The sequence below is a fragment of the Eubalaena glacialis genome, chromosome 3 (assembly GCF_028564815.1).
Source record: "Eubalaena glacialis isolate mEubGla1 chromosome 3, mEubGla1.1.hap2.+ XY, whole genome shotgun sequence".
NCBI classification, from domain to species: domain Eukaryota; kingdom Metazoa; phylum Chordata; class Mammalia; order Artiodactyla; family Balaenidae; genus Eubalaena; species Eubalaena glacialis.
In genome coordinates this window covers 163,929,601-163,954,010 of record NC_083718.1, presented here as the reverse complement: position 1 = coordinate 163,954,010, position 24,410 = coordinate 163,929,601, and positions in this window count along the sequence as shown.

The following is a 24,410-nucleotide window of genomic DNA, read 5'->3' as shown; positions in this document are numbered from 1 at the left end:
AAAGACAACCTCACATTTGAAGTCGGGACTGTTTGGGACCAAGGGGTCCAATGAAGACACCACGTCCTGCAGCAGGAAGTGAACTCCCCTTTGATGGGGTTTATAAGCAAACACTAGATATGGTGAAGATGCTGCTCTCCTCTGATAGGCGTGGTCCCTTCCAAGTCTGAGTTTCTCTGTGCTCCATGCAGATGGAAAATTGTCACCCAGGTCTTTCCCTTTAGCTTTTCCCTTTGGGTGACACTCTGTACCTGGTAAAAAGAAAGCATTCAGTAAACAGTAACTATATGTCATTCATCTGTGAAATGACAGACTGGATTCCCCAGCATAAAAATTCCATAGCACACCTTAATGATACTTATCATAGTTGCACTTATCATGTATATATAGGAGTGTTTGATTAAAGCCTGGTTCCCCAACTAGGAGATTGATATTTCTCATCTTATTTTAGGAAGAAGTGTCATGTGGTGGTTAAATGCATGAGCCGCGTTCATAATCTGTCCCTTCTACCTATGCTGTGTGATCTTGGGCAAGTTACTTAACCTCTCTGTGCCTCAATTTCCTCATCTGTAAAAAGGATGATGGTACCTCCTTTATGGAGTTGCTGAGAGTGTTAAGTGAAATAATTCAACAAATGCACTTTGAACAGTGCCAGACACATAGTAAGTAACCAAACTGTTATTATTTTAATGGGAAAACTATAGGGTCACAATTATTTTTCCTCAGAATTATATAAATATTTTCCATTATATTTGAGTATCATTTGAAGATAAATCAGACAACAATCTGATCCTCTTTTCTCGTTGCTTTTTCTGTCTGATACTTGTAGGATAAGCTCTTAAGTTTTGAATTTCCTTCAGCGTTTCTTCCCAACCCTTGGTGCATATTTTTATTTGAAGATGTGTTTATGCTTTTCAACTCAAAGACATTTTCTTCTAGTGTTTCTTCGATCATACTTTCATTTCTATAAAGCTCTCTGCTGCTGGGATTTCCCATAAATAGATGGTGAATTTCTTGTATCTGACTCTCTGTGCCTATTTTTGGTTAAATTTCCCCATTCTTTCTAAAGTTCTTTCCTTTTCCTTTAACATTTCTGTTCCTCCTCCTCATAATCTTCATTTGAGTTTTGGAAGAATTTCTCAAGCTGGTTTTCTAATTAATTCGGTTGGTTTCTGAAGTTTCCATTCAGCTATGCACAGCCTTGATGGGGCAGAAAGAAATGGAAATCATGCCTTTCCTTTTTAAGAACTCTGTATTATTTTCAGATTGATCTTTTTAAATCAACATAACAGCATCTCAGCTCTCACTGAAAATACAAGTATCAATAAAAGGTCTTTTTAAAGTTCCTCCCTTCTTCCTGAAAGTATTTCTTTTGCTGGGTGTTATTTGTGCTGAATGTTCAGATTGGTCCCTCAGTCCCTCTCTTTGAATCACTAAGTCTTTGCACAAAACCAGCAGCTTTTCACCATTTACCCATACTTGTTGATGATGTTTATGGTTGGTTTGCTTTGGATAGTCCATTGGTGATCAGTAAGTCACTATACCTTCTTCCGAAAATGAATGAGCACAATCAACACTAGAGTTTATAAATCAGAATTAGCTTCAGCTACAAGGGAAAGAAAGTTGAAAATAACAGTGGTTTAAATAAGATACAAGTTTATTTCTCTCTCAGGTGAGGGAAATCCAGAAGTTGTCAGCCTAGGTTTGCTATGGTTTCTACAGTGTCAGGGGCTCTGGTTCATTCAACCTTGCTGATCCTCCTTTCTCAGCATATGATCTCTATTTCATAGTCCAAAATGGATGCTTTGGGACTTCCCTGGTGGTCCAGTGGTTAAGACTTCACCTTCCAATGCAGGGGGGATGGGTTCGATCCCTGGTTGGGGAGCTAAGATCCCACATGCCTCGCGGCCAAAAAACCGAAACATAAAACAGAAGCAATATTGTAACAAATTCAATAAAGACTTTAAAAATGGCCACATCAAAATGGATGCTTCTCAAGGTATATGCCCAATAGCGGGATTGCTGGGTCATACGGTAGTTCTATTTTTAGTTTTTTAAGGAACCTCCATACTGTTCTCCATAGTGGCTGTATCAATTTACATTCCCACCAACAGTGCAAGAGGGTTCCCTTTTCTCCACACCCTCTCCAGCATTTATTGTTTGTACATTTTTTGATGATGGCCATTCTGACCAGTGTGAGATGATACCTCATTGTAGTTTTGATTTGCATTTCTCTAATGATTAGTGATGTTGAGCATCCTTTCATGTGTTTGTTGGCAATCTGTATATCTTCTTTGGAGAAATGTCTATTTAGGTCTCCTGTCCATTTTTGGATTGGGTTGTTTGTTTTTTTGATATTGAGCTGCATGAGCTGCTTGCATATTTTGGAGATTAATCCTTTGTCAGTTGCTTCGTTTGCAAATATTTTCTTGCACTGTTGGTGGGAATGTAAATTGATACAGCCACTACGGAGAACAGTATGGAGGCTCCTTAAAAAACTAAAAATAGAACTACCATATGACCCAGCAATCTCACTACTGGGCATATGCCCTGAAAAAACCATAATTCAAAAAGAGTCATGTACCACAATGTTCATTGCAGCTCTATTTACAATAGCCAGGACATGGAACCAACCTAAGTGTCCATCGACAGATGAATGGATAAAGAAGATGTGGCACATGTGTATAATGGAATATTACTCAGCCATAAAAAGAAATGAAACTGAACTATTTGTAGTGAGGTGGATGGACCTAGAGTCTGTCATACAGTAAGTCAGAAAGAGAAAAACAAATACCGTATGCTAACACATATATATGGAATCTAAAAAAAAAAAAAAAAAAAGGTTATGAAGAACCTAGGGGCAGGACAGAAATAAAGACGCAGATGTAGAGAATGGACTTGAGGACATGGGGAGGGGGAAGGGTAAGCTGGGACGAAGTGAGAGAGTGGCATTGACATATATACACTACCAAACGTAAAATAGATAGCTAGTGGGAAGCAGTCGCATCGCATAGCACAGGGAGATCAGCTCAGTGCTTTGTGACCACCTAGAGGGGTGGGATAGGGAGGGTGGGAGGGAGATGCAAGAGGGAGGGTATATGGGGATGTATGTATACGAATAGCTGATTCATTTTGTTATACAGCAGAAACTGACACAACATTGTAAAGCAATTATATTCCAATAAAGATGTTAAAAAAAAAAACTGGATGCTTCAACTCCAGCCATCAAGTCCATAATCCAGCCAGCAGTAGGAAGGTGAGGAAAAATAAAGAACATTTCCTGAAAATGACCCTCAGCACTTCTACTCACATTCCAGTGGCTAGAACGCAATCATATGGCCATATCTAGTTGCAAGGGAGGATAGGAAATGTAATTTTTATTCTAGGTGGCTACTTGACCAGCTAAAATCTCCATTGCTATAAAAGAAGGGGAGAATAGGTAATAGGGTACAAATGGAAGTTTCTTTCTTTCTTTATTATCCTTTTTTTTTCTTTTGCAATCGTGGGGTGGCTGCAGGAGGATTGAGCCCTGCTCTTTCTTCTCTTGCCAAAAGATCCTGACATAGAATTGTTCCCTTCTTTAATTCCATCTGAACTAGGAAGAATCAAAGGGCTGAAGCAGAGTGGATTTGCTTCATTCACTCCACCAACCACTGAATAGCAGAGTGAGCCATCAGCACCTGCCTCTGTGGGCACTCTCCTCCTCCATTTTTATTTTTTTTAATTTTTTGCAAAAACTGTCGGATGTTGCAGATAAGTGGCTAAGATCAATTTGTGGTTTTCAGAAATCCTGTAGAATGTCCCTGTTACATTGGTTGCAGCACTTCAGCGGAATGATGAGAAGAAATACATCTGAGAACATGGTTGGCATCTTGGTTCACGAATTTGATCCTATGATTCCACTGCTTACAATCCTGCCCTCTATAAGCTCACAAAAGATGTCTATATCATTAGTCCTTAGGGAGACACAAATTAAAACACCATGAGATACCACTACAAACCTACCAGCATGGCTCAAATTTAAAAGATGTAGAGCTCCTGGTAGGAAAACAAAACGTTACTACTTTGGAAGACAGTTTGCTAGAAATTAAACCTACGCTTATCATCTGACCCAACAATTCTGCTTCTAGGTATCTACCCAAGAGAAATGAAAACACGTGTCCACACAAAGATTCGCACATGAATGTTCATAACAGCTTTGTTTGTAAAACTAGAAACTAGAACACAATCCAAATGTGCATCAACAGACAAATAGATAAAGAAATGGTGGAAATTGATACACCGGACTACCTATTCAGCAATGAAAATGAGCCAAGTACTGATACATACAACAACATGGATCAAAAACACAGGGCAAAATTCTAAAATAAGCTTAGCGAACCTACAAGGTGACAGACATTAGATCAGTGGTTGCCTGGGCAAGGGGTGGGAGAGGGGATTGAGTGTAAAAGGCACACGGGAACTTTGGGGAGTGATGAAAACATTCTGTATCTTGACTATGGTGGTGTTTGCTTGAGCGAATACATTTGTTAAAATTCATCAAACTGTACACTTACAATGGGTACGTGGGTACATTTTACTGTGTGTAACATAACTCAGTAAAGTTGATTTAAACAGAAGAAAAACTTGCCCTGCTTCCTACGTCCTAAAGGATAAAGCGCAAACTTTCTTTAAAAACTCACAAAGTCTTTCATGATCTAGCCCCTGCCTCCTTCTCCAGGCTTCAGAGATCCATGGGATCACTGTGAGAAGTTACTGCTCAAAACTCTAACCAGCTATGTCTTTGATGAAGAGAGTACCGTGGGAGGAGAAATCCATTCTTGCTTAATAAATGCAGTATTCTTGGCAGACACTGTCTTTCAGGTCCTGGGATGTAGAAAAATAATAAAAGGAGACCTAACTGGCAAGGAAGCTGGGAAGTGCTGAAAGGATGCTCTCTAAGCGCCCCCAGGTTTAACACCTTAGACATCAGCCCATAGCTGTCCAGCGGAGGTTACCCACTGCAGTAATACGCTCCTTTAAAAAGTATTTTTGCCAGGACAGCCCTGTTCTTTTCCTTCTTGAGAACAAATTTTAAATTTAGAAGAGAAAAAACTCCCTCAGATACTTTCAGTCACTCATTCCACACTGCTCATAATTTGTCACCCTGTCTTGAAATCTTCCCTTGCATGGCTTGGCTTTAACGGGTTCAGCATTTAGTGAGCTAGGCAGTGGATTATGTGCGAAATGCATTAACCTCTCACATGATTGTAAAAATCGCCTTAATAAAATAGAGCTAAATCCTACTTAATAGCAATAAAACAGAAGCCACTATGTTCCAGGGATGCTAATGACCTGTGAGTCATTCCTTTTGATTTTAGAAGGTTGAACATTTGGAATTTGTCCCTTTTTATGAAAACTTTTAAGTGTGGATAACTTAAGTGTTAAGTGTGGAAAATCACACAAGTGAAAATAAGTTTCCAGCACCACAGATAAACAGAGCACCAAGAAGTTTTCATCATCTTCTTAAAGCTCCATCATCCCGAGACAGCCTGAGATGCTGAGGGCACAGATGCAAATGACAAAAAGGAAAGGACTAAGACCTAATAATTGCCTAGTGCTTTCTTGCTTACAAAACTCTTTTTTACCTATATCTATTGATTTAATTCATATAACAGGCTTGTGAAGTAGGTACTATTATCTCCATTTTATAGATGAAGAAATTGAGATTCGGAGAGGTAATGAATTTGCCCAAATTTTCACAGCTGATAAGAGGAAGAACTAGTAATTGGATCCAGGTCCTCTGAATTTAAGTCCCACACCCTCCCACAAGGCTGTTTTCATATATATCTTTAACAATAGTCACCTCCTTCTGAAATAGAAGACAAGGATGATGCTTGCTCAATAATAGTTGAGTTTACTGGGTATTGAAAAATGGCAATGCTTTGGCCTCCTCCCTTTCCCAGCAAAGAGGTTTCCCATGCCAGCATCTGTCATCTCTCATCAGGACCATGGTTTTCTGCCAGTCCTTTTCATAGCTATAATAATAGGACCAATTATTATGTAATAAAAATGATAACAACAACAGTAATAATAGTAACTGCCGATCTTACTGAGCACTGCAACTGCTGTCCTTTTGGAGCACCCTGTCAGGCACTGCTCAGTGTTTTGCATGTCTTATCTCATTTAATTCTCACCACAATGTCGTATTATTACTATTCCCCATTTTCCAGATGAGGAAACTAGGAATCAGAGAAATTAAGAAAACTGACCAGTCATGAAGTCAAGCCATAGGGTAGATTACTTATACAATTGGCCCCAATTTTCCACCCCTCCCTGTAACGATGTGACTTTGTAGGTCCTCCCATAAAGAAGTGGGGACATTTCTTTTTTTTTTTAATAAATTTATTTATTTATTTGATTTTGTTTTTGGCTGTGTTGGGTCTTCGTTGTTGCGCGCGGGCTTTCTATAGTTGCTGCGAGCGGGGGCTACTCTTCGTTGCGGTGCGTGGACTTCTCATCGTCGTGGCTTCTCTTGTTGCGGAGCACGGGCTCTAGGCGCGCGGGCTTCAGTAGTTGTGGCACGTGGGCTCAGTAGTTGTGGCTCGCGGGCTCTAGAGCGCAGGCTCAGTAGTTGTGGCGCACGGGCTTAGTTGCTCCGTGGCATGTGGGATCTTCCCCGGCCAGGGCTTGAACCCGTGTCCCCTGTATTGGCAGGTGGATTCCTAGCCACTGTGCCACCAGGGAAGCCCGGGACATTTCTTTAATCCAGTCTCCAACCTGATTTGGTCAAGAGGATGCATCAAAAGTGATGATGTGACAGTTCAAAGTTTGTGCACTTCTACTCTCGCTCAGAACCCTGCCATCACCATGACGACAAGCCCAGGCTTACCCACTGGTGGATAAGAGACTACATGGAGCCAAGCTGATGTGGCCCAGCTCGGGCCATTCTCAACCAGCCAGCCCCCAGCTGACCCACCAGGTGACCACAGACACGTGAGCAAACACAGCCAAGATCAGCCAAGTTGGGCCTAGATCAACAGAACCCTCCACCAACCTATAGACTAATGAGAAATTATAAATTATGTTGTTTTACCCCACTAGATTATGGGGTGGTTCATTACACAGGAATAGCTAACTGATACAAGATGGAAGCAGGATTGAAACCTAGGTCTTATACGTTCTGTAGCTTGGACTCCTTCTTATACTCTGTATGGATAAGTCATGTCTTTCTAAACAATCCCAGCTTGCAGTGTGGGGAGAAATGTCAGTGTCATCCCAGGGGAATAGGTTAAAAATATCTTGGGCACTGAGACTTTGGGCCATTGTCTATTTAGGTGGGAAAGTGGAAAGACTCAGATGACCTGAGTTCTGAATACAGCTCTGCCACTAGATCTGCATAACCTTGAACAAGCCACTCATCTCTCTAGGCTTCAGTGATCTTATCCATAAGGTGAAGAGGTCAGGGTGTCTTTGCTCAAAAAACTACTGTTTGCCAACAGCTGCTGTGTTTAAGCAATGTGACACATGCCAAGGATACAAACATAAAAATCCCATCCTCAAGAAGCTCACAGTCTAATGGAGACACAGACATTGCAAACAAAAATTTGCAACGTGTAGGTATTGTGGAAGACAGGACAATGGTCCCACAAAGAGGTCCACATCTTAGTCCCGTGTCTGGGAAGTTGTGAATATGTTACCTTACGTGGCAAAGAGCACTTTGCGGATATGATTTAGTTAAAGATCTTGAGATGAGGAGATAATCCCAGATTATCCAGGTTATTGTAATCACAATGTGGGTCCTTAGAAGAGGGAGGCAGGAAGGTCAGAGTCAAAGAGAAAGATTTGAAGATGCTACACTGCAGGCTTTGAAGATGAAGAAAGAGGCCATAAGCTGAGAAATACTGGCCACCCCTTGAAGCTGGAAAAGACAGGGAAGTGGATTCTCCTGAAGAGCCTCCAGAGGAATGCAACCCTGCCAACACCTTGATTTTAGAGAAATAAAACCCATTTTGGACTATTGGCCTCCAGAATAGGAAGAGAATAAATTTTTATTGTCACTAAATTTTTATTAAGTCACTAAATTCGTGGTCATTCACTACAGCAGCAATAGGAAACCAACACAGCGCCTGGCTGCGTATCTGGTTCCTATGACATCCCCTGGCATGTAAGAGGTGCTTACAGGTGATTCTCTGGTGATGCTGCCTGTGTCAGGCTCTGGGGAGCATCTCCAGAAGGTCTCTTTGGGGTGTTAAGTGCCCTGGCCTCTTGCAGGCAGGCCTGGGGTTAGAATGTGATGAGATGTTTCTGGCTGACCACAAACTCCACCTCCTCTTGGCTTCTGCTTGCCCCTGTCCAGCAGCCTGGTTGTTCCAGGCTGAGGCTGAGGGCCAAAGAGAGGACCATGGCATGGTCCCTGCCCTTCAGAAGGGGAGGCACCTGACAGCACGGAGCATCTGAGCATGTCCCGTAGCCTGGGGCACTGGGTGGAAATGACTCCACCTTCTCCCTTCTAGGTTTTTGATGAAGATCCACCCAAATACATTTCATACCACCACCCAGTTCACACGAGTGTATGTGTGTAGAACTAAAGTCTTTGCAAGATAGCACTTAATACGTGTGATGTATTCTGATTATGTTTTACTTTACCATGGTTTGCTGTAAAAATGTTGATCCCAACTCATTAAGTGATTTCTCAACCCACTGCTTTTAAAGCATTGCGTCAGCACCCCCTTATTGGTCTCTCTGCCTCTAGACAGTGGTTCTCAGGTAGGTATTACAGTTGCCCAGGAACTTTTAAAAACATGCCAACATCCAGGTCCTTCTTCCAGAGATTCTGCTGTCAGTGGTCTGGGGAAGAGCCCAGGCACCAGTATTTCTGCAGAGCTTCTCAGGTGAGTCACCCACACAAGCAGGGCTGAGAACCATAGCTCTAGAGCCACACCCACCATCGTTTGAACCTGCTGAAAGCCGATTCGGGCCAGGACATGTACCTGCTCAGAATATTTCACTGCAACACACACACACACACACACACACACACACACACACACACACACACTCTTTTGGATAGGATCAGTTCCAGACTCCTTGTCAGAGCCTCCAAGGCCTTTCATGAAGGGGCCCCATCAGACCTTTGCAGCCTTGTCCTCTGGACACCACACCCCACTTCCTCTTGCCCCAAAGCGTTCTGATGATTCTTTCCATCTGCTGCTCCTCGGCTGGAAAAGCCCTTCCCTGGGCCCTCCTTCAAGCCCCAGTTTGGGTCACAGCCCCCTCTCAGGAGCCTCCTGCCATGTCCCCATTTCCCTGAGTCCAGTACCAGGATACAGTCCTCACCACTGTGCTCGGGAATCACCCATTTACCTACGTGCCTTCTTCACTTGTGCATTAACTATGCTTTCCTATTTTCTGTATTCTTGATGCTCTGGCATCTAGGGCCTCGCTTACCAGGGAGAAACTGCCTCTCCCAGGACTTGCCAGTTCCTAGAGACAGCAAACGACTCCCCTGCAAGTGAGCCTTTCAGATCAAACCAACCAATGCAAACCCACTCCCAACCACCTTCTTTATCAGGCTCTCTTGGGGCTCTTACACTCGGGGCTAGAATCACCCCAGGGCCAGGTACCAGACAACTCAGGACAGCCCCTGCACTCCCGAGCCCACTGATATTATTCAAATTAGCCATTCTGAAGCCTGTTTACTCTGCCTTGCCCATTCCTCCCCTTCTCCCCTCCAGCCTCCTGAGTGACCCGTGCTTCCCCATTTGTCCCTGGGAACTGTAACACACTATCTTCTTATTGGCAATTGTGTGCTGATCTGTTGGCCTCACTATGCCTGAATAACAATAAAGTCTACATTTTATAAAAGCTCCTCTGTGAACTCCCCCAGCGCATTCTGCTAACCTTACCTTTCAGTGAGCACTCCCTGGGTCACAGGTGCTGCACTTGGCCTTTTCCCTGCACTATCTCATTGACCCTCAGCAGCCCAGTGAGGCAGGTACTGACCACTCCCAATTCACACAGGAGGCAGCAAAGCCAGCCACTGACAGAGCCAGGATTCAAACACAGGTTTATCTGGCTCCCAGGTCAGCTCCAGGTTACCCCCTAAAGGAGTGGTCTCACACTCAAAGGCCCCAAACTCAACCACAGGACCCTTGCAAACAGGGCTGCTAGGCATGGGTGTGCAGTTTTCACAAAGGCACCCGGCAGCGAGCAAAGGGACAAGAGAAATCTGCCTCTCCCTGTTGCCATGCGGGGCACATTTGAGCTGCTTCCTTCCAGAAGGGGCTCCATTTTCTAGTTCCCACCAAGGTGCCATTTAGACAAGACTTATCTAAGAACTGTAGTCCATTAATGCCCCCAATGATGCCTACTAATCTCATTTCTCCATTGCATTGTGCGGAGAAAACACAATGTGAAGGGCATCCCAGCATAAACATCAGGCTGTCACAGATGTGTCAAACCAAGGCTCAAGGCTTCAAGCACTGAGATCATTCCTGCCCCTTCCCTTTAATTAATTCTCTCATCCCCTTTGTGCTTAACATAGACTGAGCCTGTTTCTCAAATGAGTTCATTTGTCTCTCTGAGAGAGGATTCCCCGGAGATGCATGTTTCTGAACAAGTCTTAACTTTTTTTGTCAGTGTAATGTGTGTGATGATAGCTTTCCACTTGAGCTCTGTTATAATACCAAGTGGTCCTTGTCCCTTGAAATTGGCTTTAAGAATTACAAATGACCCCCCGGTGAGCACTCAAGGAGCAGCCTGACCCTACCTACAGTGAGACCACCCAACCCCTCCTGCCTTATGAGCAGTTCACTTACTTATTGCGCTAATAGGGAGACGGGGTCCACCCAAAGCAAAGTTCAGAGCTCTAGCTTTATTTATTTATTTTATTTTTTAAACATCTTTACTGGAATATAAGAGCTCTTGTTTTTTAAAAGCCATCTCTTAGCTCTTCCACAAGGATGTCATTCTTACAAATGATATATGCATGCAGTATCACTACCATGGACAACCTCAGAGAGACTGTGGGCATTTAGTAGGGACCCAAAGATGGCACCAAAGCAAGCATCCTTGTTGCTCCAAATCCTTGCCCACGAGAACCCCTGAAGTCACCAAATGAGGGCCTCTGTGTCCTGGAACCACAGTGTAACACTTCCCCCAACAGAGTGAGAGAGCCACGCAACCTGGCCTGGGAGCTCCAAGGCTGGTGGCCCCTGTGCAGAAGTTCTGCGGACCCTGCCACTGGACCAGAGCCCCAGCTGCCCTTCCTGTATCCATCTGGCTTAAGAGAGGGCTGAGGAGCAGTGCACTGAAAGTCAGTCCAACCAGGAATTGTTGGGTACAAAGGAACGAAAATGTATTTTAGCAATCATGGTGCACCACATAAACGGTCAACAAACATGATATTCCATTGCGAGCATAACCCTTGCCATGCACCTCTCCACCCTGCTTCACACCCGCCCCCATCCTACTCTCATCCCTGTAACTAGCTCTTGCTCTGGGATTGGGTACAGCGTGTTTTTCATCTCAACTCCTCCACTTACTGACTGTGTGAACTTAGCCACATTGTTCACCCTCCCTAGGCCTCAGTTTCCTAATTTGTAAATTGGAGGTAAAAGTAGTTCTTACCTTGTAAGATTATGAAGCGTTTATGAATGTAAAGCGCTTAACTCAGTGCCTGACACAGAGTGATAAATGCACAACCCAGCTTCATACTTCCTGTCCTTCTTATGTGCTGTTCCCTCTGCCCAAAATTCCCTTCCCTCTTCTTAGCCTAGAGAATTCCTACTTACCTTTCAAGGTTCACCCCTGATGCTACTTCTTTTAGGAAGTGTTCCCCATCCTCTCCAAGCTTCCTCCATGGCCTCCTCCAGGCTCCCACACAACAGTGCTTCCTCACCTACTACAGCATTAACCGCACTCGGGTACCATCATCTTTTCACAGTTCTCACTGAACTGTGACATCCTGAGGGCAGGAATTATGTCATCCATCTTTGGATCCCCAAATTATGGTTCCATGCCTCTTATAAAGCAGACACTCAGTAAAGACTGGCTGACTTAATTTAAGTAATGAATTAGTTATGTTCGTTAATGAGGGAGAAGCAAGGAAAACACACAGAGGAATCCGACAGCCACACAAGGCATAGTCGGATTAAGCATCCTTTTGAGCAGTGTAAGTAATAAACCCTACAGCTGTGATTCTCTACCTTACTGATTTAATTCATCTGCAGTAGGACCTGGGAATCCTATTGTTTTTAGTGTTTCACATGTGATTCTTCAGTGTAGCCAGATTTGAGAACTACTACTCTCCCATCCTGTCCTAGGAGTTCAAAGGAGGGGCAATTCCTAGGGCTTCCCATATCCACACAGCCCAGCCACATCCCCCGAGGAGTGGTGTCTACCCACAGGGGCTGGTCCTTCGGCTCTGATCTGGCAGCTGAGTATCATGTGAAGGGTAGAGCAGGTTAAGAAAAGGGGGCTGGACAGACAGGTGGGGTGCAGAGGACAGGTGAGAGGGGTGTGAGCTGAGGAACAAGTCCCAAATCAGGCCAAACTCATCATCTTTCAAGACCCAAGTCAACCCTCACTTTTCCTGAGACACCTTCTCTTGGGCACCTCCATGCCCTGAAGCTCTCTGCAGTTCTCCCCAGCTCAGCACTCTCCTGTGTGCATCATTCCTGAATCTTCGGGAGCCTCAAATGATGGGTGAATGCCAAGGTAAAGTGAAAAGTCTGAATTACAGAGTATTTTAAAAGAAAAGCAGGTTAACTGCCTTCACATGTAAAAGGTTCTCCCACTGAAACCTAACAGAGTGGACCCAAAGCTGCACTGAGGGAAAGGGAAGTCATCTGCAATTAACACAGTGTTATATGTAAACAGCAGCCTCAGAGTAATAGTTTGAAAATAGTTTGTTTGCTTGTGCGAATTAACATTCCCTTGCAATATTATGATAAAAATGGCCTACCTTAGTTTCCCTGCACTCTCCACCTAATCTTGTTTACACTCTTATTAATAGTGAAAAGGAAGCCCGTTTTTTACTGGCTTCAAATCATCCTAGACTGAAAACTACTGAAGTCTGAATTAATGGGCTTGAACTGTAGGCATTTGCATCCTGAAGTTGTCTCAGCTTCCCCTACACAGGCTTTCCTTCAAAGACCATCTCTCAGATGACAGAGCCTCCTTCCTCTTGGCAAATTCTATTATGATCCTGTTTACAGATGGGAAGGTGGAGGCACAGAAAGCTGATGCAAATTGTCTGAGTTGCACAGCATTCAAGCTCAGGGAAGCTGCCCCAGCACCTGAGTTCTTAATCATGAAATTTCCGTTCCTGGAGAGAAGATTCAAATTCCAGCTCTGCCATCAGCTGTGTTCTCTTCCACAAGACAGCATGCCTGACCAGCCCTGGTGCTTCCCCATGTGGCCCTGCATGGCATGGCGTGCCCCCGTCTCTTGGGAACTCTGAGTAACAAACTACCTTTGCCATGGCAATTATTCCCTGATCTGTTGTCTCACCTTACCTGAACCTGGTTCCACATCTGTGAAATAGGGACAATATCACTGACCTCTCAGGTTTGTTATGAGGATGAAATGAGATGATGCATGTAAAGCACTTAACACAGCATCTGCTACACAGTAAAAACCTAAGGAAAGGCAATATTATCACTGGCCTTCTTCCCACTGATTATACTCTTTGCTCCTAACTCCCACACTTTACAGGTAAGGAAACCAAGATTCAGAGATGTGTGACATAGGCATCCTGCCCAGTGTCACATGGCAAGTGGATGATGGGGCAGCACTGGAACTTGTGTCTCCTCCTCCAACGGCCGCTTTCCAGCTGCCAAATTCTCATGCTGGGGTCCTGCCATCCCCTCTACAGATGCTGTGAATCATCAGGACCAGTCTTTACACACACACACACACACACCATAACTCTGTTTTCTCCCACTAAGGAGGTCTTGCTTTTGAGGCACACATGCAGAGGAAACCATCAAGGTTTTCCTTTACCTTTGCTCTCCAGTTTACCTAACATTCTTTTCAACATGTGACACCCGTAACAGCATATGGTGTGAGTACACATGGCTGCCCCTTTAAATCCTGTAATCAAAACCATTCAGGGGAGCAGAGCGGGCTGCATCCAGGTCCGCTTTTCTTTAGCTCTCTAGTTTTTTTCTAATACTTCAAGGGTGGTGAGTAGGGGTGGAGGGTGCCTCCACTTCTCTCACTTCCCCAAAAAGTCATCAGCAGCAGCTGCCAGGGACCCTACTGCAGCTCAGAGCACAGATGGAGTGGAGGCCTCCCATCCCTCCTCCTACACCAAACTCCATCTCTGGGGTGTGATGCTCTTTCCTGGGGCAAGACCATCTGATATCCAAGTCTTTCTGAAATCAAAAGACCTTGGATACAATTTGAGCAACACAATAATTTAACTAGCATTGGATTATAACCCAAAGTATAAAACAAATATCGAGTCCATACAGAGATAAATAAAGGAGTGCATGAATAAATAAATGGGGAGAAGAGACCAGTCTCCCGTGTAGAAGAATTCCAAATAATTTATGCAGATGCTCTGCCCTCAAGGAGGTAGAGCATAACTCCCCACGCTTACATGTGGGTTGTGCCTGGTGACATCCTTCCAAAGAAGACAGTACAGAAAAGGGGAATAAAGAGTAACTTCTCAGTAGAGAAACCTGACCAGCACAACTTCAGCCAGGTGATCAAGGTTCACATCAACGTGATAAGTCATGTGGATTGTATGTACCCTTGATATGATGGGATGAAAATGGCACCTCACCTCAGGGGTCTTCCTCCCCAGAACCCAGAACCCCAGGCTAATCATGAGAAAGATATCAGACAAAGCCAAAATGAGGGACATTCTACAAAATACCTGACCAGTACTCCCCACAACTGTCAAGGTCGTCAAAAAAAAGGAAATCTAAGAAACTATCACAGCCAAGAGGAGCCTAAGGAGACATGGTGACCAAGTATAATATGGGATCCCAGGTGGGCTCCAGGAACAGAAAAGGGCATTAGGGAAAAACTAAGGAAGTCTGAATGAAGTGTGGACTTCAGTTAATAAAAAGGTATCAATATTGGTTCGTTAATTATGATAAATGTACCATACTAATGTAAGATGTTAATGATAGGGAAACTGGGTATGGGTTATATGGGAACTCTCTGCACTATCTGCAGACTTTTTCTCTAAATCTAAACTATTTAAAATAAAAATTTATTTTAAAAACAAAACCAAAAACAAGAAAGCCTCCTTAGATAGTCCAGGACAGACCTGCTTCTGTTGCATGACCTCAGAATCATCAATAATGCTGGAGGGCCCTTTGTTCACCAGTCTCAGAATTCTTGAGGGGTAGGGAGAGTGGGGGAGGGAGGTCGGGGACTGAGTATGCAGGCAGAGCCTGCCTCCCATCCCCACCAGCCTCCTTTTCATCTTCTTTATACCCTCACCTTCCACACAGTATTTTCCCTGAATCAAAGGATTCCTCTGCTCGAAAGAGTGAAAACTTCTGACATAGTCCAGATCCATCATAAAAGGTCCAGAGAGAGGAAGGAGCATCTTCTGGGAATTCACCAAGGTCATGACAGAGCTGGAGCTGGAACCCCACATGGTGGGCACTTGAGACCATCCTACAGGTGTTGCGCAGGCTCTCACCTGTGAGCCTGGAGCTCCTTGAGGCAGGGAAGGGCCTGGTTCATCTGTGTCTCTGGAACCCAGAAGAGAACTTGGGACAGGGACCCAACAAGTCCTCTGGAATGAATGAATGACACTGTTCCCATCACATGATCATTCTAAAATGCCGGGGCCATGTATAACTGAATCACTTTGCTGGACACCTGAAACTAACACAACATTGTAAATTAACTATACTCCAATATAAAATAAAATTTTTTTTAAAAAGAGGTAAACCCTCCAAAAAAACCCAAAAAACAGAAAACGAAATGCCAGTGCCATTCAAACCTAGAAAATTCTGACATTTCAGATAACTGCAAAGTAGAGGTCTCCCTGGTCCGTGTCCATATATTTGCTTTTATTAAAACAGCCTCTTCTTTATCTTCCAGTGAGTCTGTGTACTGGAGACTGGCTTTAGACATTCATGCATCCAACCATTCACTCATTTTAAAAGCTTTATTGAGTACCTCCTACACATTATGAACAATAGCAACAATAATAACTCATACAATAACCATTCACTGAGCACCTGCTGTGTGTCAGGCTCAGTCCAGGCATGACAGATACAGCCCTGAACAAGAAAGACACCACATTCCTCCCCTAAGAGGGATCCCTAATTGCTATTCAGTGCTTCCTGAGTGCCAGGCATCTGTGCTCAGAATCTCTCATTTAATCCTCACAACAGCCTTAAGAGATCAATACTATTGATGTTCCCATTTCCTTTCTTTTTCTTTAAAAGTTTTTTTTTATTATTTTTATACAATTTTTAAAGGTTAATATGCCACTTACAGTTATTACAAAATATTGGCTGTTTTCCCCATGTTGTATAATACATCCTTGTAGCCTATCATCTTACACCCGATAGTTTATACCTCCAAATCTCCCAACCCTAAATTGCCCCCCACACACTGGTTACCACTAGTTTGTTCTCTATATCTGCAAGTCCACTTCTTTTCTTTTGTTATATTCACTAGTTTGTTGTATTTTTTCCACGTATAAGTGATATCATACAGTATTTGTCTTTCTCTGTCTGACTTATTTCACTTAGCATAATGCCCTCCAAGTCCATCCATGTTGCTGCAAATGGCAAAATTTCATTCTTTCTTATAGCTGAGTAGTATTCCATTGTGTATATATACCACATCTTCTTTATCCATTCATCTGTTGATGGACACTTAGGTTGCTTCCATATGTTGTCAATTGTAAATAATGCTGCTATGAACGTTGGGGTGCATATATCTTTTCGAATTAGTGTCTCTGGTTTGTTTTGTTTTTTGATCTATACCCAGGAGTGGAATTGCTAGGTTATATGGTAGTTCTATTTTTAGTTTTAGGAGAAACTTCCATACTGTCTTCCACAGTGGCTGCTCCAATTTACATTCCCACCAACAGTGTACAGGGGTTCCCTTTTCTCCACATTCTTGCCAACATTTGTTATTTGTGTTCTTTTTGATGATAGCCATTCTGACAGGTGTGAGGTGATATCTCACTGTGATTTTGATTTGCATTTCCCTGATGATTAGTGATGGTGAGCATCTTTCCATGTGCCTGTTGGCCATCAGCATTTCCTCTTTGGAAAAATGTCTATTCAGTTCTTCTGCCCGCTTTTTAATAAGGTTGTTTGATTTTTTGATGTTGAGTTGTATGAGGTGTTCATATACATTGGGTATGAATCCCTTATCGGTCACATCATTTGCAAACATTTTCTCCCATTCAGTAGGTCGTCTATTCATTTTGTCGATGGTTTCCTTTGCTGCGCAACAATGTTTAAGTTTAATCAGGTCCTATTTGTTGTCCCCATTTTTTAGATGAGGAAGTGGAGGCCTAGTTACTTGTCCAAAGTCACTCAGTCAGTAAGTAGTCGAGCTGGGATTTGAACCTGGGCACTGCTTATCGAGAATACTTGTTCTCATTGTCCACACAAGGGAGTCAGCGTGGGCCTCGGGGGCCTGGCTGGTGCAGCACACACAGGGCACCACAGTCAAATGAAAAAGGAAGCAGCCCTTTATTCCCAGCAGCTGGCCACGGGTCCAGCATCCCTTCCTCACCCCCTCACATGCAGGACTGTGTGGGGATGCTGAGGCGGGGAGGAAAGCTCTGCCAGGGGACCTAAGCAAGGCTTCCCTCCCCAGCACTCCTGAAGCTGAGCCGGGAGCCCCTCCGAGCCGCCCCGCGTGACTTCCTCCCGGGCTCAGACACAGAAGCTGCAAAAGAGAGGAGGGTAGCGGGGCGGGTGTCTAACGGGATTAACAGGCGGCGGAGGTGCAGAGACTCTGTTCCTGCCTCGAAGACGCAGACACCCCACCCACTAGTACAATTTGTTCTAGAGGATGTCCTTACTCTGACCAGATTATCAATAGGCACAGGAGGTGCGCAGTTAGGCAGGGACTAGAGGGGGGCCCTTCCCCAGGCGTGAAGGGAGAAGCACAGTGCTGTCTTATCTAGGAGCAGGGAGGAAATACAGGGGGAGGGGGAGAAACGTATCCTCATGGCACTGTGGCCCAGACCCTGCAATGGGCACAGGTGACACGAGGAGAATAAGACGAGGTTCCTGCCCCACCGTGATTCACACGAGGGTGAAATTGACTACAACTTATACATGAATAACAACCCAGCAGCGCTGGACGAGCTGGTCAAAGGATGGGAGGGGCTTCCCGGAGGAGGGGGCAGGCCTTGGTTCCTCCATCCCAGCTGGGTTTTGAAGGGTGTATTGAAGTTCTCCACCCAGCGAAGGGGAAAGAAGAATCTAGCAATAAGGGCACGGAAGCGCCAGTCAGGAGTCTCTCAAGAGGCGGGTGTGCCTGGGGCGCGGAGAGTCCAGCCGGAGCGTGAAGAAACGTGGCTGGGAAGATGGGCTGGAGCCAGACTGTATCAGGCTTCACGCGTTGCTGGCGAGCTTGGCCTTTTTCTCCGTAAGCAGTGAGCCCAGGGATAAGTTTTGAGTTTCTTGGTTTTGTCAGGGGAGGGGAGCATTGTGGATTGGTGGCTTATGTGAGCAGATTTGTGATTCAGAAATTTATTCTGACAGTCGCTCTGAAGAATTCATTGTCATTCAAGTAATTATTTGGCACCTACCCTGTCCCTGACACTCCTCAAAGGGCTGGAGATGGAATGGTGAATGGAATATATACGATCCTGGCCATCACGGAGCCTGCGGACTGGGAGAAGAGATAGACGTTATACAATTTCATCCCAATCATGACAGACCAATAGAGGGAAAGCCCCGAGGCTGATGAGTACATATATCTAGGAAATATATAATCTACTAGGGATACGAGAAGGCTGCCCTGAACTAACAGCATTGAAGGTAAGACCTGAAAACTGAGAAGTACCTGCTCAGGAAGCAGGAGTAAAGTGTTCCAAGTGAAGGAATAGCATGTGCAGAGGCCACGAGGCAGGAAGGAGGATGGCACAACAGAAAACCACAGCAGTGGCCAGGTGCCTGGAATACAGCAAACACAGCAGAGGGTGGCTTGAGATGAGATTGAAAAGGGAGACAGAACAGGGCCTTGAAAGCCATGGTAAGGCTTTGGGACTTTATCTCACTGTCAGGGTCAAACCCTTAAAGGGTTTTAAGAAAGATTGTGACAAGATCCCATCAGCATTCTGGAAAGACTTTTCTTCCTGTTACATAAAAAACATATTGGAAGGATGCTCAGTGAAAGCGGCGGGGGGGGGGGGGGGGGGTCCAGAGGAGGTAGAATGAGGAGGATTTGATGATTGTCTCTTTCAAGGTGAAGAGGAAAAGGGAGGATGTGATTCTGAGGATCTGAGCTTGGAGGGAGGGACAGATGCCAACTTAAGATCAAGAGGGAGCCCATAGGAGAAAGAGCAGATGTCCACAGAGACCAGGAATGTCTACTCGAGAATTCCTACCACCCTCACTATCATAGAGCAAGAAAGCAAAGGTGAAGCTTTCCAAGAGGAGGTAGGAACTGGGCTGGAAAAAAGACCCAGAGAGGCAGTAGGCACCCTGGCACCTCTGAAATCCACTCCAGGGGAGCTGGCAGGGAGGCATCAGGAGCCTTATGAGCCGCCGTCCTGACCCCAGAGGGACACAAATGTCCTCCCATCTGGCTACATGGAAGCAGAATCAAAGGCACAAAAGTTCCCCACTGGCTGACATTTTGGGGAGCTCACAGAATGGCGAGTTTCTCCTAACCAACCCCGGCACCAATGAGGAGCTGAAACATATTGTACCCATTAGAAAAGAAATGCAAATCCGAAAGTCAGGCATTTGTGTCCATGACAACAGGGGGAACGTATTTTGGCAAATCTGAGTTCATTTATATTCAAATAAATATTTCAGTCTATGACTCTGGCACTTTTTTGCATGAGATATTTCAGAACCATATTGAATGTTGCTCTCATGCTAAGAACTTGAGAATTAAAATGAGGGCCAATTTCAGAGTCTGTCAGACTCCAAGATTTGGGGTTGGTTTTACCTCAAGGAATGAAAAGGAATGATAAACTGGGGGTGGGGGGGGTGATTCAGCACATTTGTATATAAACTTTTTCAACTGGAAAGGCCAGTTCAGTCTTGTCCCACGCAGCCCCTTCTTTGTACAAATGGGAGAATAGACCCAAGAGCAAAACATTCTAGAACTCAGGACTCCTGATTCTTGGGCCAATGTTGTCTTCTGCCCACCCAAACCAGTAGTTAGAATAAGAAGAGTAGCAAGGATAAGATTTCAGTACATCATCAATTGTTTCTCTTTCAAGGGATGTTGTTTTCCCCTAACTATAAAAACAATATATGCCTTTTGTGGAAAATCTGTATACTACTAAAAACTCCAAGATATTATTTCTAGTAAATCCTGTAATTTCCCATAAAATCACCAGTAATATTTTAACATTCCCTTTCAGGTTTTTGTTGAAGTGTTAGCATACATACAATTTTGCATCAGAAGCATTAATTACCCTGAGTCATTAAAAACTTTGCATATACAAAAAAACTTAACAGATGAAGAATATTCCACCCCATAAATATACGGTAAATTTACTAAATCATTTATTTAATTCACTGTTGGGCATTTCGGTAGTCTCCAATTTTTTTATCTTCTAAATAACACTGTGTTGGATACCTTTGTGTTTAAATCTTTATTTATACATCAGATTATTTCTTTGGACTAGATTTCTAGACATGGAATTATGGATCTAAAGAATATAAGCATTTTAAAGGCTCCTGGCGTATGCTGTGTTCCAGAAAAGCTTGTATGGTTTGCTAGTAGAATGGGAAACGCTAATCTCACCATAATCTCACCCGCAGGTTACACACCACTCCAGACATCAAGGAACACAGGGCCCAGGGAGGGTGAGATGAGAGAGGCCCCAGTAAATAATCTGCCACCACGATTTACAGGAGTAAGGAGAGGTGTGTCTGTCCTCACAGTGGGGAAATTTCCTTCATTAGATGCTGACTCTGCTCTCTGGGCGAATCTCCCACATTTGTTCCTTTTGGTGGCTCCTGACTCTGGGCTCTCAGAGATTCTTCCTCATCCATTATCTTCTGTGGCCCGATGTGAAGTGGGTGTTGAAGCCTATGCCCTCCTTTAAGCCTATGCAGCTTTTGCAGCTGCTTTCTTCCTGTGCAGGATCAGGGACTCAGGAGTTGATTTAAGGCTAATCAGCCAAATCTCTCTTGAGCTCATCTCTTTCTTGTAATATCTTGACAAAAGCAGGGAGTAAATCCAGCACACTGTCACTTTGGCTCTCTCCAACTGTGTCCCCTAGAGCAACAGGCTCAGTAGACATGTGGTCTGCCTTCCAAGTTATCACAGGTGACAGTTTTACCAAAGGTTTTGCTCCTGTATACCATGGTCCATATTTGCAGCCTCCAAGATCAGTTTCCTTGCTGCATGCCACCTGATTACCAAGACAATGTCGCATATTTAAAATTTTTATGACAGCCGTATCCCACTTCCAGTACCAAATTCTGTATTAGTTAAGGTAATGCCAGCTGCTGGAGCATAAAACCCTCAGAACCTTAGTGGGTCAACAGCTATACTGACCCACATTAGTATTAGTATATAATACTAAAATTTTTTTAAATTTCCTTGAAGTCCAAAAAAAGGGTCTTGATCTGACCCTCAGTGGGCTGCTCTCCTCCACTAATGACTCCATTTCCCAGGTTCTTTTTATCTGATTGTTCTGTCATTTTCAATCCTTGCCTTCTAAGGTCACCCTGCTCATTGGCATCAAGCCGGGAGAGGGAAAGAGCCTGGAGAATTGAATGCTGGAGATTCTTATGGCAGGTCTGGAGTGGCTCACATCAATTCCACTGATGTTCCATTGGCTAGAACTTAGCCACAGGGCCACACTAAACTGCAAAAGGAAATGAGACATGAGCCATCTCTAAGCCAAGGAGGAAGGCAAATGGCTTTTGGTGAATTCATAGCAGTGTTTTCCATACATTTCAAGGTCCAACCCCACACCTGGACAGTTCATCTTGTTCACCTCTCCCTAATCCTGGCCCTGTCAACAGACCCCATCTTTAACTAACATGCTGATATTTTGTTCATCATAGAATTTTTAAATTAATTTTGACTTTTTAAAATATTATCTGTCTTGATGTGACTGAGTTTGGGGCATCCCTTAAATTTTGCATCAAGGTGAGTGTCCACTCAGCTCACCTAGATCCCAATCCTGCTCATGTTGCAGAATCAGGAAGAGGAGCCCTGGTTGGCACTAATTTTTCCCCAATTTGTGGGACTCATTTTCCACTTTCCTCTTTTTGAAAGAACAGCTCACCCATGAGGCTCCTCCATCATTTATGATCCCACATGTCATTGTGGAAATAGCATTAGATATGGAATCAAGTCCTAGCTCAGTCACTGACCAGCTAGCTGTGTGGCCTGGCACAAGTTGCTTAACTTCTCTGTGTCTGCTTGCTTATCTGGACAATGGGAATCACAAGTCCTGGATCATGGGGTTCCTGGGCTAAATGAGACAGCACCTGAGAAAGACCTCAGGCCTAGGCTCATGGAGGCATGTAACAAATATAGGAGTCCAAAATGTTTACTGAAAAGCCCAGCCCAGGCTATGTTGTTTATGACGTACAAAATCAAATTTCTGTCCTCGTGGATTTTACACCTTAATGGAATCATGTGTGCAAAGAACCTTGAGAAAGAATCAAACCCTCTGCACATCTACAACCACAGAGAAGCCAGGTTGTGGTCTCACTGTCCTCAATATTTGCGGTTTTAAATAGACAGCTTGGTGGAGCAGGAGAGGGAAGGGAGAGCGGGGAAGCCTGGGGTGCAGTGGCTGGTAACATGGCTTCATTTTAGGTACCATGATCCACCTAGCAACACCACCAACCTGAAACTCCACCATGCCTCCTGCCAGGAGCTCTTTTCCAAAAGGTTCCATGGGTCTTGCCACAAAAAATTTTTAGCACATTTAAACCAGCATTTAGAGCATAGATTAAAGTGGTCCTGTTACATCATGCGTGGAATATATAGAAACCTTCCATGAGCAGAATATTTGATTTAGCCTCCTTGTCAACCACACATCTGTCTGGAGCAGCTGCAGGGAACAAGCACTATTCCGGGCACTGTGGGCAGAAGCGGAGGGAGGGGCGTAGTCTCTGCTCCTGAGAGGCTCACAGTCAAGGTGTGAAGGCAGGATCAACACGTGGAACAAAGACACGCCGTTATTACTCAGAACTCTTTGGGCTGTAAGTGACAGATGCCCAATTCAAACTAGCTTAAGCAAGGAGGCAGTTGATTAGGAGAATGTTGGGATATCTCGAAGAACCTGAGGAATAACCAGAACCCAGGACTTGAGTGCAGCTGGACCTCTCTTTGTCTCCCTTTCTTGTGTGACAACATTTTTTCATCTCCTTGTGGCTTGGCTTTCTCCCCTACACACACACACACACACACACACACAGACACACACAATGGAACACATGTCTGGGCTGCCAATAGCTTCAGAGATTGAGATGTGATGACCTCAGCTGCCCCCAGAGAGAGACAAATCTGACACCCCTGGTTCTGAATCCAAAATTCCTAGGGGAGGCATTGATGGCTTATTCTGAGACGGGTGCAACCCCCGGAACAATCAACTGTGTCCAGGGATAGAATTACAGCACACCAACATGGCTCCCATGATGGTCAAGTGCATGGAGGAGGAGCAGTTCCTGGAAAAAAGGAGCTGCAGAGATCGCCTGCAAACCGCACAGGGTCCTGCACCATCAGAACCAAGAGAGACACTCTAACGGGAGGTCAGAGAAAGAAGCAAAAGACCTCAACATCAGGACTGCCGTAGTCAGGGATGGCTTCTTGGAAGGGGAGGGCCTGCTGAAGCAGTATTACAAGGATAGTACATCAAGACACCTTATACGAAAGAAGACCAAATGCACTTGAGTTTCCTCCCTTCTCCTGCAGAGGGTTAGTGTGAAGGAGAAAGAGGATGAAGCCCTCAGAAGCCAGCCCCAATATTTTCCAGATACTGTGGTAAGCTTTTACCTGCATGATCTCAATTAATCCCCACAAAAAGCCTGTGAGGGAAAAATGAGTATCCCATTTTACAGATGAGGAAACTGAAGGTAGCAGAGAATAAGTAACTTGCCCCAGATCACACACCCGTAAGTGGAAGAGCCAAGTTTTGAATCAAGTACATGTGATGCCACCTGGCCTGGCTTGGTACCCATCCCCTGCTGCACCCACCCTGACAGCACTGGTTCCTGAATAAATTAGTGCCTCAAAAAAACACCTATTCATTTCCTCTGGAACACTCTTTC